This window comes from Meles meles, chromosome 6, assembly GCF_922984935.1.
Source record: "Meles meles chromosome 6, mMelMel3.1 paternal haplotype, whole genome shotgun sequence".
NCBI classification, from domain to species: Eukaryota; Metazoa; Chordata; class Mammalia; order Carnivora; family Mustelidae; genus Meles; species Meles meles.
Window position 1 is genome coordinate 114,665,986 of NC_060071.1, and position 20,194 is coordinate 114,686,179.

The following is a 20,194-nucleotide window of genomic DNA, read 5'->3' on the forward strand; positions in this document are numbered from 1 at the left end:
GTGAAAGATTCAAAGGAGTTTTGTTTGACTTTTTTTTTTAAGTCTTTGTGTGTGTGAAAATATCCTTAGTCCTCCAGTGTCCTTGATTTGTCAGGAGTAGGACGCTCACCAAAGACAGTAAGATTGAGCGTGAGTACGTGAACATAGAGGTGAAAACCCTGTGGGTCAAGTCTGGAAGGTCAGGAATGGATCATAGAGGACTGCCCAGTTCAGTTACTGATCTGAGATACTGAAACAAGAAGAAACTGAGGTGGCTTTACTTGGTGGTTTTGCATTTCTACCCTACTTCCACCCTCTATCTGCAGAATGAGAGCTCAAGCAGAAGTTACAGAAAACAAGGATGCTGTATTTTTGTTTATCTGAGTTTGTGATGTGTTCCAAGTTGACCCCTCGGTGTGCATTTCTGATTTCTTTCACATTTTTCCCCCCACAATGAGCGTCTTTTGCTTTTATCATCAGCAAATCCAATATGGGTGTTTCTATTTCATGGTGAATTTTTGTGGAGAACTAAAGGAAATGTTCAGAGGAGCCTTTCCAAGGTATACAGTAAAGTTTCTAATCAACAGGTGATGGGAGAGAGCGGTAGGAAATCAGAGTTGGTCTGATAAATGGAAGGTCAGTAGGGGGATCTGCATTCTATTGAACATGATTGAGCACTTTGTAGAGGGTTCTGGCCTTGTGCAGAAAGAATTGTCACAATGTTTCAGAGAGTAACACCGGGATATAATGACTTTATTTGCCACTCTTTTCCTCCCCATGGAAATTTCATTCTCATCCTGCCCTCTTCAGACTCTCCTGCCTAGTGACAGGTTACAGAGCAAGAGCTAGATGATAGCCATCCCAGATTCTGACGTCTCAGGTTTGTAGCTATTGAGAAGATGCTTACCTAACTTTGGTGAGCTCTATTCTCCTTAACACTCCTCCCCCCTCCCCCGGATCCTATAATTGCTAATAAAAACCCCACTGATGAGAAGTCCATGTCAGTCTGATGTTTTTATTCTTTTTCAGTAATCTGTTTCTGTACTCCTGCCATCCCCACCTCTCATCCTCAATAGTTTTTAAGATTTTCTCAGTATCTTTAATTTCTGCAGTTTAACTTCTGTGTGACTTGGTGTTGTTCTCCTTGTATTTATACTATTAAGTTTCACTGGAATTTTCCAATCTTAGGATTCATGTCTAAGAAATTTCTCCACAACATCTTTCTGAATATTGCTTCTCTCCTATTCTCCAATTTCTCCTCCTGAAGTTTTTTTTTTTTTTAAGATTTTATTTATTTATTTGACAGAGAGAGACCACAAGCAGGCAGAGAGAGAGAGAGAGGGAAGCAGGCTCCCTGCTGAGCAGAGAGCCCGATGCGGGACTCGATCCCAGGACCCTGAGATCATGACCCGAGCCGAAGGCAGCAGCTTAGCCCACTGAGCCACCCAGGTGCCCCTCCTCCTGAAGTTTTTAACTATGCATATATTGGAGCTTCTCATTTTCATATTTCTTAAATTCTCTTTTGTAGATTTTTTTCCTCTGTACCATCTTTTGGATTTTTTTTTTCCACGTCCCTTATTTCTTCTTCTCTGTTCTTTTTCATAATATATTTTGTCCTCTTAGATGTTTAATTATTTCTCCGAGAATATAATAAATAAACTTTCATCTTGCCTGGTCATCTTGGTGTCTGGCTGGTGATTCTTTCTCAAAGATACTGTTTTCTTTCCAATTTTTGACTGAATTCATCCTCAGAGTTATTTATTTTATGAATTTTATGTGTTCTGGGTGATGAAGATACCCTTATCAGGTTATTTCTGATTTGGCTCTGCTAGGGTCCTATGGAATTTACTGGTTCTATGTAAGTTTTTAAATTTGGGGATATTTAATTGTCACCTTGAAGACAACAGCCACTCTCTGCAGAGGCTTTAGGTTCCTATTTCTCTTGGTGGCTCCTTTTTCATCCATGGCCTACCCTGTTAGCTTGTGTCCGTGTATGTGTCTACACACACCAACGGTGGAGTTTTTCTTCTCCCTGTTTTGAAGGCAGAGCAGCTTGTCCTGCTGCCAGCTTTACACAGTAACCTTATTTACAGTCCTTCTCTGTGCATAGTCTGTATCAGTGGTGGCAGTCTCAAGGCTTTTTCTTCAAGGGCTTTTAGACCCTGGCCTCTTACACTTATACTCAGCTCTGATCCTTAAGGGATGTTTGGCTTCAACTCATGATCACTTTTCTAATTTGCAGCTTCTCTTCATTTATTGGCATATGGAATTCCTGGGTGGAATTTGTAGAGACAAGAGCCAGGAAAATTAGCTGGTAAATAAGAGGGTTTGAAAATTTAAAAAACAATAATAATAACCAATCTCATTTCATTACACTTCCAGTGTATACTTGCTGCACTATTTAAGGATTAATTTCAGATAGCTAATGGTCTATTGATTTGTAAGATTTACATAAGTTTGCAGAGGTTTTTGTTGTTGTTGTTGTTGTTGTTGTTGTTGTCAAACTTATTATTTGCTTACTGGTTTCACAGAACCACGGGCAAACTTCCAGATTGCAAGGTGGGTACTCATGGAAAGGATAGGGCTATAGCATCAGGCTGATTTGATTCCCATGCTGGCTTTAACAGTTACTGCTCTCTGACATTGACTAATTTATTTCCTGTCTCAAGTATTACTTTCTCTGTTAGCAAAGTAGATACAGTAATATTCATTTAGTATAAGAGGATTGAAAGTGGTCATAACCCACAATAGTAATTGAGTATTTATGATGTACTGATCACTGTACTATAAACTTTGCTGGATTATCTCTTTTAATGTATGTGAAATTTTTAGTCCAGTGCCTGACAAATGTTCGATAAGTATAGCTATTCATCTCATGTAACTTACCTCCTCCAAGCCAGGCTCTGATCCACATATGACAGACTTCACCCTATGTCACCCCTACTATTAGTCAACAAACTTCTGTTTGAGCACAGAGCAGTCAGAACTCTAGCTTCGTTCAGAGTCAGACTTCATGGATTCAAATCTCCCACTTTCTAGCTATCTGGCATTGGACAAATAGATAGAGTTCCTTTTCTGTGAAACAAGAATATTAGTAGTTTCTTCTAGAGTAATTCTGAGGATAAAATAAGTTAATTCTTTTTAAAAATTATTTTTATTAACATATAATGTATTATTTGCCCCAGGGGTACAGACCTGTGAATAATCAGGGTTATACATTTCACAGCACTTACCATATCACATACCCTCCCCAATGTCCATAACTTAACCACCCCCACCATACACTCCTCCCCCCAGCAACCCTTAGTTTGTTTGTAAGATTAAGAATCTGTTATGGTTTGTCTCCCTCCTGATCCCATCTTGTTTCATTTTTTTCCTTTCCTACCCGCCAAGCCCCCCACCCTGCCTTTCAAATTCCTCATATCAAGGAGATCTTATGATAATTGTCTTTCTCTGATTGACTTATTTCTCTCAGGATAATATCCATGTCATTGCATTCTTTCCTGCTTTGTTGAAGATTAGTTGACCACAGAATTGAAGGTCTATTTCTGGGCTCTCTATTCTTTTTCCATTGATCTATATGTCTGTTTTTGTGCTAGTACCATACTGTGTTGATGATGACAGCTTTGTAATAGAGTTTGAAGTCTGGAATTGTGATGCCACCAACTTTGGCTTTCTTTTTCAACATTCCTCTGGCTATTCGAGGTCTTTTCTGGTTCCATATAGATTTTAGGATTATTTGTTCCATTTCTTTGAAAAAAAATTGATGGTATTTTGATAAGGACTGCGCTAAATGTGTAGATTGCTCTAGGTAGCATAGACATTTTCACAATATTTGTTCTTCCAATCCATGAGCATGGAACATTTTTACATTTATTTTTGTCTTCCTAAATTTCTTTCATGAGTATTTTATAGGTTTCTGAGTACAGATTCTTTGTCTCTTTGGTTAGGTTTATTCCTAGGTATCTTATGGTTTGGGGTGCAATTGGGATTGACTCCTTAATTTCTCTTTCTTCTGTCTTGCTGTTGGTGTATAGAAATGCAACTGATTACTGTGCATTGGTTTTATATCCTGACACTTTACTGAATTCCTGTATGAGTTCTAGCAGTTTTGGAGTGGAATCTTTCACGTTTTCTACATAAAGTATCATATCATCTGCAAAGAGTCAGAGTTTGACTTCTTCTTTGGTGATTCGGATGCCTTTAATTTCTTTTTGTTGTCTGATTGCTGAGGCTAGGACTTCTAGTACTATGTTGAATAGCATCAGTGATAGTGGACATCCCTGCTGTGTTCCTGACCTTAGCAGAAAAGCTCTCAGTTTTTCCCCATTGAGAATGATATTCACTGTGGGTTTTTCATAGATGGCTTTGATGACATTGAGGCATATACCCTCCATCCCTACACTTTGAAGAGTTTTGGTCAAGAAAGGATGCTGTACTTTGTCAAATGCTTTTTCAGTATCTATTGAGACTATCTCAATATGGTTCTTGTTCTTTCTTTTATTAATATATTGTATTACATTGATTAATTTGCGGATGTTAAACCAACCTTGCAGCCCAGGAATAAATCCCATTTGGTCATGGTGAATAATCCTATTAATGTACTATTGGATCCTATTGACTAGTATTTTGGTGAGAATTTTTGCTCTTTGTTCATCAAGGATATTGGTCTATAATTCTCTCTTTTGATGGGGTCTTTGTCTGGTTTGGGGATCAAGGTAATGCTAGCCTCATAAAATGAGTTTGGAAGTTTTCCTTCCATTTCTATTTTTGGGAACAGTTTCAGGAGAATATGTATTAATTCTCTTTAAATGTTTGGTAGAATTCCCCAGAAGCCATCTGGCCCTGGGCTCTTGCTTGTTGGGATTTTTTTTTTAAGATTTTATTTATTTATTTGAGAGAGAGAGAGATCACAAGCAGGCAGAGAGGCAGGCAGAGAGAAAGGGGGAAACAGGCTCCGTGCTGAGCAGAGAGCCTGATGCAGGACTCGATCCCAGGAACCTGAGACCATGACCTGAGCCAAAGGCAGAGGGTTAACCCACTGAGCCACCCAGGCACCCCTGTTGGGAGATTTTTGAGGACTGCTTCAATCTCCTTACTGGTTATGTGTCTGTTCAGTTTTGGTAATTTATATGTCTCTAGGAATGCATCCAATTCTTCCAGATTGTCAAATTTGCTGGCGTATAGTTGCTCATAGTATGTTCTTATAATTGTTTGTATTTCGTTGTGTTGGTTGTGATCTCTCCTCCTCCATTCATGATTTTATTTAATTTGGGTCCTTTCTCTTTTCTTTTTGATAAGTCTGGCCGGGGTATATCAATCTTATTAATTCTTTCAAAGAACCAGCTCATAGTTTCATTGATTTGTTCTACTCTTCTTTTGGTTTCTATTTCATTGATTTCTGCTCTGATCTTTATGATTTCTCTTCTCCTGCTGGGTTTAGGCTTTCCTTGTTGTTCTTTCTACAGCTCCTTTAGGTGTAGGATTAGGTTGTGTATTTGAGACCTTTCTTGTTTCTTGAGAGAGGCTTGTATCACTATAAACTTTCCTCTCAGACTGCCTTTGCTGTGTCCCATAGATATTGAACAATTGTGTTTTCATTTTCATTTGTTTCCATGAATTTTTTCAATTCTTCTTTAATTTCCTGGTTGACCCATTCATTCTTTAGTAGGATGCTCTTTAGCCTCCATGTATTTGAGTTCCTTCCAACTTCCTTCTGTGATTGAGTTCTAGCTTAAGAGCATTGTGGTCTGAAAATATGCAGGGAATGGTCCCAATCTTTTGGTACCAGTTGAGACCTGATTTGTGACTCAGGATGTCATCTATTCTGGAGAACGTTCCTTGTGCACTAGAGAAGAATGTGTATTCTGTTGCTTTGGGATAAAATGTTCTGAATGTATCTGTGATGTCCATTTGGTCTGGTGTATCACTTAGGGCCTTTATTTCCTTGTTGTTTCTTTATTGCCTTGTGTTTCTTTGATTTTGTCATTAATTGGTTTATATAGTTGGTTGCTCCCATGCTAGGGGCATAGATATTTAAAATTGTTAGATCTTCCTGTTGGACAGACCCTTTAGGGATGATATAGTGTCCTTCCTCATCTCTTATTATAGTCTTTGGCTTAAAAATCTAATTTATCTGATATAAGATTTGCCACCCAGCTTTCTTTTGACATCCATTAGCATGGTAAATTGTTTTCCACACCCTTGCTTTAAATCTGGAGGTGACTTTGGGTCTAAAATGAATTTCTTGTACACAGCATACTGATGGGTCTTTTTTTTAATCCATTCTTGTACCCTGTGTCTTTTGATTAGGTCATTTAGCCCACTTACATTCAGGGTAGTTATTGAAAGATATTAATTTAGTCCATTATATTGCCTGTAAGGTGACTGTTATTGTATATTGTCTCTGTTCCTTTCTGGTCTCACTCTTTTCTGAGAGAACCCCTTTCAATATTTCCTATATGGATGTGTTGGTGTTTGCAAATTGTTTTAATTTTTGTTTGTCCTGGAAACTTTTAATCTCTCCTTCTATTTTCAATGATAGCTTAGCTGGATATAGTATTCTTGGCTGCATATTTTTTTCATTTGGTGCTCTGAATATATCATGCCAGTTCTTTCTGGCCTGCCAGGTCTCTGTGGATAAGTCTGCTGCTTATCTAATATTTCTACCATTGTATGTTATAGGCTTCTTGTCTCGAGCTGCTTTCAGGATTTTCTCTTTGTCACTAAGACTTCTAAGTTTTACTATGAGATGATGGGGTATAGACCTATTTTTATTGATTTTGAGGGGGTTCTCTGTGCCTCGTGGTTTTTGATGCTTGTTCCCTTTGCCATATTAGGGAAATTCTCTCCAATAATTTGCTCCAATATACCTCCTGCCCCTCTCTCTCTTTCTTCTTCTAGAATCCCAGTTATTCTAATATTGTTTTGTCTTATGGTATCACTTATCTCTCAGATTCTCCCCTCATGGTTCAGTAGTTGTTTGTCTCTCTTTTGTTCAGTTTCTTTATTCTCCATCATTTGGTCTTCTATATCACTAATTCTCTCTTCTGCTTCATTTATCCTAACAGTAAGAGCCTCCATTTTTATTGCACCTCATTAATAGCTTTTTTATTTCAGTTTGGTTAGATTTTAGTTCTTTTATTTCTTCAGAAAGGGATTTTATTTCTCCAGAAAGTGTTTCTCTAATATCTTCCATGTCTTTTTCGAGGCCAGCTAGCACTTTGAGAATTGCCATTCTGAACGCTAGTTCTGACATATTCCCAATGTTCGTATTGATTAGGTCCCTAGCCTTCAGTACTGCCTCTTGTTCCTTTTTTTGTGGTGAGTTTTTCTGCCTCATCATTTTATCCAGATAAAAATATATGAACAAGAGAATAAAATACTAAAAGGGTGACAAAGACCCAAGAAAAATGTATGCTAACCAAACCAGAAGAGACCCAAAACCCAGGGGAGAAGTAAGGGAGGGGATTTGGAAAAAAAAAAAAAAAAAAAAAAAAAAAATATATATATATATATATATATAGAACAGAGCCACCCACTTGATTTTGGATGTATTCTGGTCTCTTAGAAGAAACTACCTCCCCAATTTTTTTTTTTTAAGATTTTATTTATTTGACAGAGAGAGATCACAAGTAGGCAGAGAGGCAGGCAGAGAGAAAGGAAGGGAAGCAGGCTTCCCTGCTGAGCAGAGAGCTCGATGCGGGACTCGATCCCAGGATCCTGAGATCATGACCTGAGCCGAAGGCAGTGGCTTAACCCACTGAGCCACCCAGGCGCCCTACCTCCCAAATTTTAAAGAAAGAAAAACATATATATATATATATATATACACACACAAATAAAGGTAAAGATGATGAAGGGATGGAATATGACTATAAAGATGAAATTTTTTTAAAATTTCTAAAAAAGGAATTGATAAGTTGGTTGGTAAAAGAAAAGAAAAAGAAAGAGGAGAGAATGTGCTCAGGCTGGATACTAGAACAAAGCCATGTGCTAGATTTAGGGTATATTTTGATCTGTTAGGAGAAATTTAGAAGAAATTAGAAGAAATCTCAAAACTGTAAAGAAAAAAAAACCCTATACATATACAAAAAATTAGGTTAAATACAATGAAGGGGTAAAATATGACTCTAACAATGGTTTAAAAGGATTTTTTTAAAGAAAGGTATTGTTAAGATAAACTAGTTAAAAAACAAAAATGAGGAAAGAGTAAAGGTTAAAAAAATAGAAAAGTAAATTAAAAAAATTTAACTTTGCAAAACTAAAGGATCATGGGGAAAAAGCCATGAATTCTATGGGTTGCTTTCCCCTAGCTCTGGAGTTCCACTGTTCTCTTTGATCGATTAGCTTGGTCTTGGCTGGATGTTCTGGCTGATCTTCTTGGGGAGGGGCCTGTTGCAGTGATTCTCAAATGTCTTTGCTGGAGGTGGAACTGCACTGCCCTTGCCAGGGGCTGGGCTAAGTAATCTACTCAGGGTCGCTCTTGGTAGCTTTTGTTCCTTGAATGCTTTCCATACAGCTTTGGAGGGCGGGAATGAAAATGGTGGCCTCCCAATCTCCAGCCTGGAGGAGCCGAGAGCTTGGGGTCCCACTCCTCAGCATGCCCTCAGAGAAAAGCAGTCAATCAGTCCTGTCTCCCTGGTCTCCAGCTATACTCTGTACTCACCTGGCCTGTGACAGAATGTTTCTATCTCAGGCACATGGCCCGTTTGGAGTCTCCAAACCCAGCAAATTCCTGCTGCACGCTCCTGAGCCACTCCTCCTGGGGGAGGAAGGAGGGGGTCTCTCCAGATCTGCACTTGTGAGGTCCCTGCTCTAAGAGCAGTATCCCGACTGTGCCTTGGGTCACAGTTTAAGGTAACCCTGATCTGAGGGGGGACTTAGGTGGCTCAGTCATTAAGCATCTGCCTTCAACTTGGGTTGTGATCCCAGGCTCCTGGTCCAGGATCCAGGCTCCTGCTCAGCAGGAAGCCTGCTTCTCCCTCTCCCACTTCTGGTGCTTGTGTTCCCTCTCTCACTGTGTCTTTTTCTGTCAAATAAATTAAAAAAATTTTTTTAATCTTTAAAAATAAAAAAAAGTTAACCCCGATCTGAAATCTCACTCCTTGGCTCTGTCTCTATAGTCAGCTCCCCCGTTTAGGTACTTGGGAGCTCTGCCACACTCAGATACCTCTGATCTTTCTGTGACCCCGCGGGACCTGAGACCACACTGTCCCTGCAAGGGCTCCCACTTAGCCACTGGAGCGATGTCCCTCAGTGCAGCAGACTTCTAAAAGTTCTGATTTTGTGCTCTGCTGCTCCACCACTTGCTGGGAGCCAGCCCCTCTGCACTGTGGTCTATCTTCCCGTCGCTTCAGATTCACTTCTCCGCACATCCTACCTTTCAGATAGTGGTTGATTTTCTGTTCCTAGAATTGGTGCTCTTCTTCTCTTCTATCTCCTGTTGAGTTTGTAGGTTTTCAAAATGGTTTGATAACTCTCTAGCTGAACTCCTGGGACCTGATGTCGTTTCAGTCTGCTACGCCTCCGCCATCTTGGCCCCCTCTGCTCTAAAATAAGTTAATTCTTGTGAAGCACTTAGAGTAGTTCCTGGGACATTATAAACCCTCAGAAGGTTATTGCCATTATATTTGTTATTTCCTTGAATAGCTTATTTTTTTTTTAAGATTTTATTTATTTATTTGACAGAGAGAAATCACAAGAGAGGCAGGCAGAGAGAGAGGAAGGGAAGCAGGCTCTCCGCTGAGCAGAGAGCCCGATGTGGGACTCGATCCCAGGACCCTGAGATCATGACCTGAGCCAAAGACAGCGGCTTAACCCACTGAGCCACCCAGGCGCCCCCCTTGAATAGCTTATTTTATTTCTAGGGTGTTCTAATGTAAAAAATTCAATTTGAACTGAAATCTGCTCTCTGCCATGTCTACCAATTGATCCTCTTTTTGCCATCTGGAGTAGTATAGAGAAAATCTGATTCTCCTTTCCTAAGAACGTACTTCAAACACCTTTTTTTTGTTGTTTTTGTTCTCCAAAATAAACACCTTACTCTCTTCGAGTATTTTTCACAGACATTGATTTGAGTCCTCTCGCCATTCTAATGACCTCCTAAGAGGACAACTCAGTTTGAGAATCCTGCAGCGGGAACACCACCGTCCAAGCATTTTCTGAGGAGTTTGAGGTACTCTCACATTTCCTTCTTATGAATATTGCATATTTGGCTAAACTATTACAAATTTAGACTTTCTATTATATATAGTCAGACTCATTTATAACTGGTACAATGTTCATATGTGTTAAATTTTAATTCTCTTATTTTGCCTCATTATTTTAGCCTTCTTAATCTGTTTGTATCCCTAGACTGCCAACAAGTATATTAGCATGCCTTCTGGTTGCATGTCATTTTCAAGTTTGATGGATAGACTGTCAAAATTCAGAGAGAGAATATGTTGGGGATTCCTAGCTGGCTCAGTTGGTACATTATGCAACACTTGATCTCAGGGTCATGAGTTCAAGCCCCACATTGGGCATGGAGCCTACTTAAACAAAGAAAGAAAGAAAGAAAAAATAGAGAATATCTATCTAAAAAGAAAAAAAGGGAATATCTTGGATATTTACCATCAAGATATATTAGTTCGGGGCGCCTGGGTGGCTTAGTTGGTTAAGCAGCTGCCTTCAGCTCAGGTCATGATTCCTGGGTCCTGGGATCGAGCCCCGCATCGGGCTCCCTGGAAGCAGGAGAGCCTGCTTCTCTCTCTCCCTCTGCCTGCTGTTCTGCTTACTTGTGCTGTCTGTCAAATAAATAAAAAAAAAAAAAAAAAAAAAAAAGATATATTAGTTCAATTGGCAGTTTTTGGTAGTGTTACTATCAATTACTTACTATTTCCTGCCTATGTAAATTTTATTCAAAATTACCCTTCGGGTGGAGTTTTGAGGAGCTTCAAGTAGTCTCATATGAAATAAACCTGTTAAAACAAAAGTAAATGTATGCCTTATTATTTGAAAATTAAGCACACTAATTAAAATTATTAATTTTTTGAGAGTGTTCTGGTGATATGAAAGCTGGTGAATATTAAAAAGAGAAAAAATTATAATCTACTCTAGAGGCTAGGGTAAGGGTTAGTAACAATACACTGATAGCCATGAATTTCTTTTGAACCCTTAGTTTAAAACTCTGACTTGTCTGCTTTTTACTCAAAGTATAAAAAAGGAAAGCATACTCAACTTGGCTTTTTCTTTTTCTTCATATATAATATGAAGGAGCTAATCAACCAGTAAATGAGATTAAGGCAGGAAGAAGGAATGAGACAGAGATACCATGTATTTAATTATATGCATACTCAGTAGATGAATTCTGAATAATTGAACATTGCCTTGCATGAATTAACACACAGTGAATCCCCAGCAGTTGGAGTTTATGGGTTTGGAGCTTTACAGGCTAAAGATAGAATGTGTATAGGCCAAAGGGTCTGACCCCTGACCCCATGTAAGGATTCACAAAAACTACATTGGTACGTCAAAACAAACAAACAAACACTGGAAGGATCACAAGAGAGCTCTGATTTGTCTAATGGCACCTCCCTGAAATTGACCTCCTACATTTGTGTTAGAGTGTCTAACTGAAATGCACATGTGACTATGTCTCTGTATACTTTAAAATAAATTGTGCCCCACCAACCCCCTTTCCCATTGATTTAGTATGGTATATGAGACCTTTCACGATCTGGCCCTTGTAACTTCATCTTTCGTTTCCCTGTTGCATTTTATGCTACTAAACTGGCTGTTTCTTGATTCATGCCTTTGTGCAGGTGTATCCCTTTCCTGGAAGACAGCATTTCTTTCCATTTTTAAACTTTCTATCACCTGAAAATATTTGGGACCTTTGAGATTATCAACCTCAATCTGTCCCATCATTATAAGGGGAGAGAGAAAATGAAAGTATATCAGAGCGAGTTTGCTGTATTTACCAGAATTGGTCAGTATGAACCTGAAGTAAATTATGATAAAGATACATACCATAATTCCTAGAGGAACCAGTAAGAAGACGAGTAAAAAATAGCTTAAAAATGAACAAAGGAATTAAAATGGTATACCAAGAAATGTTTGTTTAATGCATACAAAACAATAAAGTTGGAACAGAGGAACAACAGTGACATGACACATAAAGAAAACAAATTTTAAAAATAAGTTAGTTAATTAAAAAAGAAAACAAATTGAAAAATGATAGGCATAAATCTAACCACAAAAGTAATTATATTAAATCTGAATGAGTTAAGCACTCCAATTAAAAGGCAGAGATAAAGTAAATAGGATCCAACTATATGCTGTCTATAAGAGACACACCTTCATAGATACAAATAAGCTGAAAGTAAAATGATGCGGGGCGCCTGGGTGGCTCAGTGGGTTAAAGCCTCTGCCTTTCGCTCAGGTCATGATCCCAGGGTCCTGGGATCGAGCCCCGCATCTGGCTCTCTGCTTGGCAGGGGGCCTGCTTCCTCCTCTCTTTCTCTCTGCCTGCCTCTCTCCCTACTTGTGATCTCTATCTGTCAAATAAATAAATAAAATCTTAAAAAAAAAAAAAAGAAAGTAAAATGATGCAAAAAATAGCCATAAGAGACATGGAATAGGTATAATATCAGATGAAATAGACTTTAAGACCAAACACATTGTTAACTACAGGAGAAAAGGGACATTATAATGATAACATGATCAGTCCATCAGAAAGATAAACAATTAAAAACATATATACATCTAAGAATGACCTTCAAATGTATGAAGCAAAAACTGAGAGAACTGAGGAGAGAAATATAATTCAACAATAATATATTAGAATAAGATTCTAATATACTACTCTCAAAAGCTAAAATAATAGCTAGACAGAAAATCAGAAGTTACAGAAGTCTTAAAACACTGTTAACCAACTTGACCTATGTGAAACCTAGAGTTTTCCACCAATCTGAAGTAAAATATACAGTCTTTTTAAGCATATGTGGAGCGTTCTTTAAGATACCATATAGAAGGCTATGAAATAAGTATCAGTATATTTATAAGGTTTGAAATCATACAAAGAATGTTTTCTGAGCACAACAAAAGTAAATTAGTTATCAATAATAGAAGGACATTTGGGAAAATCCAACAATATTTAAAAATTACATGTTTCTAAATAACCCATAGGTCAAAAAAGAAATCATTAGACACATTAGAATATATTTCAAACTGAATTAAAATGCAAACGACACATCACAACTTATGAGATAAAGCTAAAGCACAAGAAAATTTATAAACCTCAATGTCTCTATTAGAAAAGAATAATCTCAAAATCAATAGCCCAAGTTTCCTCCTTAAAAAAATCTAGAGGGGCACCTGGGTGGCTCAGTGGGTCAAGCCTCTGCCTTCGGCTCAGGTCATGATCTCGGGGGTCCTGGGTTCAAGCCCCGCATCAGGCTCTCTGCTCAGCAGGGAGCCTGCTTCCCTTCCTCTCTCTCTGCCTGCCTCTCTGCCTACTTGTGATCTCTGTCAAATAAATAAATAAAATCTTTACGGGATGCCTGGGTGGCTCAGTTGGTTAAGCGGAAGCCTTCATCTCGGGTCATGATCCCAGTGTCCTAGGATCCAGTCCCACAACGGGCTCCTTGCTCAGCAGGGAACCTGTTTTTCCCTCTGCCTCTCTGCCTGCCACTCTGTCTGCCTGTGCTCTCCCTCTCTCTCTCTGACAAATAAGGAAATAAAATCTTAAAAAAATATATTTTTTTAAAAATCTAGAAATATGAGTAAGTCGAACTAAAAAAAAAGAAAAAGAGAGTAAATCAAACTCAAACCACACAGAAGGAAGGAAATAATAAAAATTAGAGAAGAAATAAATGAGAAAACAAACATAACAATAGACCATCAATAAAACTTACATTTAATTCTTCAAGAAAATCTACAAAATTGACAAAGGTTTAGTTAGACTAAAAAGACAGCTAGAAAAAAGACGGATAATACAGATTACTAAAACCAGTAAAGAAAGAACATAACCATTCATATTACAGGAATAAAAGGATCAGACACAAATAGGATGGAAAGCATTATGGCAACAAATTAGTAACCCAGGTGAAATGCACAAATTCCTAGAAAGACACAACTACCAACACCTACTCAAGAAGAGAAACTGACTCAAGAAAGGGGCACCTCCATGGCTCAGTTGGTTAAGCATGTGCCTTTGGCTTAGGTGGTAATCTCAGGGTCCTGAGTCAGGCTCCTTGCTCACCAGGGAGTCTGTTTCTCCTTCTCTAGCTGCTCCTTCCTCGCCCCCCCGCCACTCATGCATATGCACACTCTCTTTCAAATAAATACTAAAAATAAAATATCTATTTATTTATTTAAATTAAATATATATATGTATATTCATACATATATAAAGATACGTGTGTGTGTGTGTGTGTGAGTGTGTGTGCGTAGAGAGAGAGATTTTATTTATTTGACAGAGAAAGACACAGCAAGAGAGGGAACACAAGCAGGGGAAGTGGAAGAGGGAGAAACAGGCTTCCCACTGAGCAGGGAGCCTGATGCAGGTCTCCATCCCAGGACCCCGGGATCATGACCTGAGTTGAAGGCAGACACTCAATGACTAGGCCACCCAGGCACCTCTTAATAAAAAAAAATTTTTTTTAAGAAGAGACAAAATTTGAATAGATCTGTAATAGGTAAAAGATTGAATTAGTAAAAACAAACAAACAAAAAAACCCAAAAAGTAGAAATGAAAATAAAAAAACCACAACAACTTCCCACAGAGAAAAACCTGTCCAATCCTTTCACTGGTAAATTCTATCAAACACGTTTTTTGAATTTTTGTTTTGTTTTGTTTTGTTTTAGTAGTTTGTGTACCTGATGTGGGACTCAAACTCATGACCCTGAGATCAACAGGCTCTTGTGACTGAGCTAGGTAGGTGCCCCTCTATCAAACATTTAAAGAAGAATTAATACCAATCCTTTACAAACTCTTCCAAAAAATGGGAGATGGGGGGGGGAGCATTTCCCTTTCATTCTGTGTCTGGCATAACCTTGATACCAGAGTCAGACAAAGACATAACAAGTTAAGTATAGCCCGATATCTGTCATGAATGTAGACAAAAAAATTCACAACCAAATATTAGCAAACCAAATCTAGCAGCATATAAATGACATTATGCACCATGGCCAACTGAGTTTACCCCAGGAATGTAAGATTGGTTTAACATCCAAAAGCTGACTAATATAACACATCATCCTAATAGAATAACGGGGGAAATTGTGATTACTTCAATAAACATAGCAAAGGCATTTGGCAAAATTCAGAATCCACTATGAATTTTTAAAAACCAACAAAAAACAAATTCTCAACTAACTAAAAAGAAGGGAATTTCTATGATCCGATAACAAGCACCTACAAAAAACCTACATCTAACATGCCTAATGGTAAAAGGCTGATTATGTTCCCCACTAAGATAAGGAATAAGACAAGGATATCTGTTCTTACCACTTCTGTTCAAGATTTAACTGGAGATTTTAGCCACTGCAGTCAGGAGTCCAAAAATAAATAAATAAATAAATTCAGATTGGAAGTGAAGAAATAAACTGTCTTTATTTATAAATGATATAACCTTATAAATAGAAAACCTTAACAAAAATCCACAAAAAAGCATTATTAGAACTAATAATGAATCAATTGAGGTTATAGGATATAAGATCAATATACAAAAATCAGTTGTATTTCTACATATTAACAATGAACACCTAAAAGTGAACGAAACCATTTACTAGGACTTCAAAAAGAATAAAAATATGTAGGAAAAATTAGCAAAAGAAATGCAAGTCTTATACACTAGAAACGACAAGATGTTGCTGAGAAAAATTAAAGATCTAAATAAATGGAGAAACATTCCATATTGACTAGAAATCATTAAAAAGAGGCCAAACAACTCAATTAAAAAAATGAATAGAAGATAGATATTTCATTAAAAGATATATATAAATGACTAATACACTCACGAAAAGGTGTTCAACATTATGAACCATCAGGGAAATGCAAATTAAAACCACAATGAGATACTACTACATGCTAATTAGAATGGCTATGAAAAAGACAGCCCCATACCAAGTGTTAGTGAGGAAGTGGACAAAGGAGAATCCATACATTGTTGGTGCAATGAAAAAATGGTGCAGCTACTTTGGAAGACAATTTGGCAGTTACTTAAAAAAAAAAACCAGATTTACTGTATGATCCAGGAAGTCAATTCCTAGAGATTACTGGAGAGAACAGAAGGCATCTGTCCACACAAAGACTAGCATGTGAATGTTCACAACAGTGTCATTCAGAATAGCCAACAAATGGAAACAACTCAAACATTGATCAGCTAGGTGAATGGGTAAATATAATGTTCCTGTCCATACAATGGAATACTATTCAGCAAGTAAAAGGAACCAGCTACTAATACTACTACAGAGAAACTATATATTGTATGATTCCTTTTACGTGAAATGTTTAGAAAAGGCAAATTTATAAGACAAAAAGCAGATCTGTGATTGTTTAGGGCTGAGGATGGTAGTGGGGGTTAACTATAAATGGACACAAGGGAACTTTTTAGGGTCATGGAAATGTCCTAGAACTGAATTGTGTTTGTTGCACAGGTCAGTACATTCACTAAAAATCGTTGAATTGTACTGTTAAAATGGGTGAATTTTATGTTATGTGAATTACACCCCAATAAAATGTTTAAAAATAAATTCAATAACCAATAACTTGTCACTTTTTAACATATTAATAGAAACAGTTCCAACAATAAGGATGATACTGAGCCTTTGTTCTGTGCCAGTAGCTGCTCTCAGCACTCTATTCAATCCTCACAACAGCCTATTATCTCAGAGACAGAAATAGATACTATAATCCCGTTTGCAAACGAGGAAACTGATGCCCAGAGAAGTTAAGTATCTTGTTCAAGTTTGTGCAGCATATAAATAAGCGAGCCAGGGTTTGTATTTAAGCAACTGGTTCTAGTAACCCTGCTCTCACCTCTCAGCTAATACAGATAAAATTTTATGGTATTTTTAAAGGTATAATGAAGCAGCATCATTGCCTATTTCTCCTCTTGAAATAAGAAAATATACAATATACCAAATGTGATAGTACAAAAGCAGGGGAGGAAATGTGTTATTTTTCCCTTTTAAGATAATAGTAAAAGTACTTTATCAGTGTCTTAGACACTAATGAAGAAGAATGGCTACCATTTTCTTTTTCTTCCAGTTTTATGGCAGGAAGCAGTGTATATCCTGAAAAGATAATGGGCTTTAGAATTGAAATCACTGAGATTTACTCTCTGACTCTGCTACTTAAGTTATGTGACTTGTTAGAAGCCTCATCTTTCTTACCTATAAAAATAGATTGAATAATGCCTACACACCAGGATTGTGTGTATTAGACACGATACAAGTTAATGTATGTAAAATCTGAGACACTGAACAAGTGGGAGCTTTCTTTAGTCATCAGGCTCAGGCGTCCTCTTTTTTTTTTGAAGATTTATTTATTTATTTAGCTGACAGGCAGAAATTACAAGTAGGCGGCGAGGCAGACAGAGAGAGTGGAGGAAACAGGCTCCCCGCTGAGCAGAGAGCCCAATGCGGGGCTGGATCCCAGGGACCAAGACCTGAGCCGAAGGCAGACGCTTTAACCCACTGAGCCACCCAGGCGCCCCTCAGGTGTCCTCTCATACCAATCATGTCTTCTAGCCAAGGGCTGGGCAGTTCTCTAAGGCTTCTGAGCCACATTAAACCTGAAAGAGAACAAAGAACAATTTAGAGTTTATCAGTGGCTTTATTTAGTTGGCTACTTAGTTATATGTGATCTAGCTTAGTATATTAAAATATAGAATGAAGAAGCTCCTCTTCTGCAGGCACATAGCTTTTCTAGAAATCTGACTTTAATAATCTTGTCCTATGCTTGACACTAACCAGACTCCAACCCTGATCTCTAAGAGATATTATGTCACTATTGTCTCCTAGTACCTTTGAGGGGTATGATCAGAGCTTCCCCTTAAGTGTGGGGGAAGTTCTGATGGTGGGAAGAAAGGGGAATAGAAACAGATCTTGTTCCCATGCTAAGAAAGTTTTGAGAACACAGGGTATTACCTAGTATCTATGGGGCCCAAAGCCCTGCTCATACAAATCACTGAGAGCCATTTTAGAGTAAGTGTGGGAAACTTCCTCTATCAGTGACCACTGACCTGTATGTATATATATTAAGAAAACATGTACTAAGGGACACATTTTTTGAAGCATATTTTTTTCTTTATGATTGAAATAGAAAATGTTTATTTATCTACTTGGTAAATTATTGAAGCATTTAGTCCACTAGATGTCGCTATTGCGCTTGAAAAATAAACATGGTCTTGCGCTTCTATAACATAACCTGTTGTAAAATGAAAGTTAAATTTTTAAACTTTGGAATGGCATTTTTCTTTCTTTTTCTCTAACAGAAGAAGAAGATACCACCAGATGACCCAGGCTGACCTTATTTCAAGATAATTTCCTTTAAAGAGAAAGCAGGAAGGAATTTGATATACAGAATTTAGGATTTGGCAGAAAGATCTGGAAGAATCCAAAGCCTGCCGAGGAATGACAGTTTCCAAAGCCCAGTATAGAAAGTAACTTTAAGATTTTCTGTTAGTTTGTTTCTTCTGGGGGAAGAGTTCCTTTCGACTTGTCCTTTAAGTCTTCATGACCTGTGTCCTGTTTCCAACCCAGAACCAGCTCTCATCTGAGGGTGGAGAGATGTTGAACACCTTTCCAATATTCTTTCCTACTTCTACATCCCACCCTTCTGTGATCCACGTCTACAAAACACACAGTATACTCCTGTTTCAATTGTAAAATTATAACACTAAACATTTCTTTATTCACGGAATGAAAAGACAAGTCAGAATTTTTCTTTGTTTTCCTTTCCCCATTGTATTTATAAACGAAGTGGAACCTACCAGCATATTGTTTGTGAGCCCTCGACTACTTCCCTATCCCTGAAGTTATATTGAAATAGAACAGATGGAAGCACAGTGGGATCTGTCACATATGCTACACGGAGAAGAGTCAAAAGGCTATCAGTGCTTTCCAAAACAAGCAAGAGAATGAAAGAAAGGGGGCGGGGTGTGCAGAGAACAGTGGCTATTCTTGATGTATGCTAACTGGTACTATGTGTCCCATTAAACTGTTTTGAGAAGGAAGTTAAGCCCTGGAAAGCCCCTGTCACCTTAAACGCAACTTTTTATTATTTTTTATTTTTTGTTTTTTTGTTTTTTTAGGTAGACTGCACACCCAGCATGGAGCCCAGTCCAGAGCTTGAACTCAAGACCCTGAGTTCAAAACCTGAGCTGAGATCCAGAGTTGGATACTTAGCTGACTGAGCCACTCAGGTGACCCAAGTGCTAAATTTTCTAAGGACTATTTTAGCTGTATCTCACAAATTTTATTCTATTTTTATTATATTTAATTCAAAATATTAAAAAATTTCCACTGTATTTTCTTCTTTCATCTGTGAAGTTTTTGGACATACTGTCCTCAATTTCCAAAAGCCTGGGGATTTAAAATTTATCATTCCGGGGTGCCTGGCTGCCTCAGTCAGTAGAGCATGCAACTCTTGATCTCAGGGTCATAAGTTCAAGCCCCACACTGTGCATTGATTTTATTTAAAACAATTTTTTTTTAAAGATTGTATTTATTTATTTGAGAGAGACAGAGAGAGTGAGAGCACAGAGGGATAGGGAGGAGAAGCATTTCCTGCTGAGCAGAGAGCTCAGCATGAGGCTCCATCCCAGGACTCTGAGATCATCACCTGAGTGAAAGGCAGACATTTAACTGACTAAGCTTCCCAGGTGCTCCCGCCTCCCACCCACCAATTTTTCTTTTTTAATTATCTTTCTGTTTTTGGTTTTTAGTTTAATTTCATTGTGGTTAGAGAAAATATTTTGGGTGACAAAATCAATCCTTTATAATTTATGAAGACTTGCTTTATGGCCCTGCGTATTGTCTATTATGGCAAGTGTTCTATGTATCCTTGAGAAAAATATATATTCTGCAGTAGTCAGGGGATGGTTTCTACATAGGCTGAGTAGGTCAAGCTGATAAATTATGTTGTACAAATCTTCTATATGCTAATTTTTTGTCTGCTCGTTTTATTTGTGACTGAGAGATAGGGTTGAAATCTCCATCTTTG

The 20,194-nt window shown here is 37.9% G+C and overlaps 1 long non-coding RNA gene across 1 annotated transcript in view; it reads left to right on the top strand.

Annotated features, from left to right (window-relative positions):
* Window positions 1-10,150, top strand: part of LOC123944577 — a 52,823-nt gene extending 42,673 nt beyond the window's left edge. The window contains exon 5 of the long non-coding RNA XR_006818814.1: window positions 10,047-10,150. This is a non-coding gene — a long non-coding RNA (uncharacterized LOC123944577). The remainder of the gene's footprint in view (window positions 1-10,046) is intronic.
* The last annotated feature ends 10,044 nt before the right edge of the window (window positions 10,151-20,194 follow it).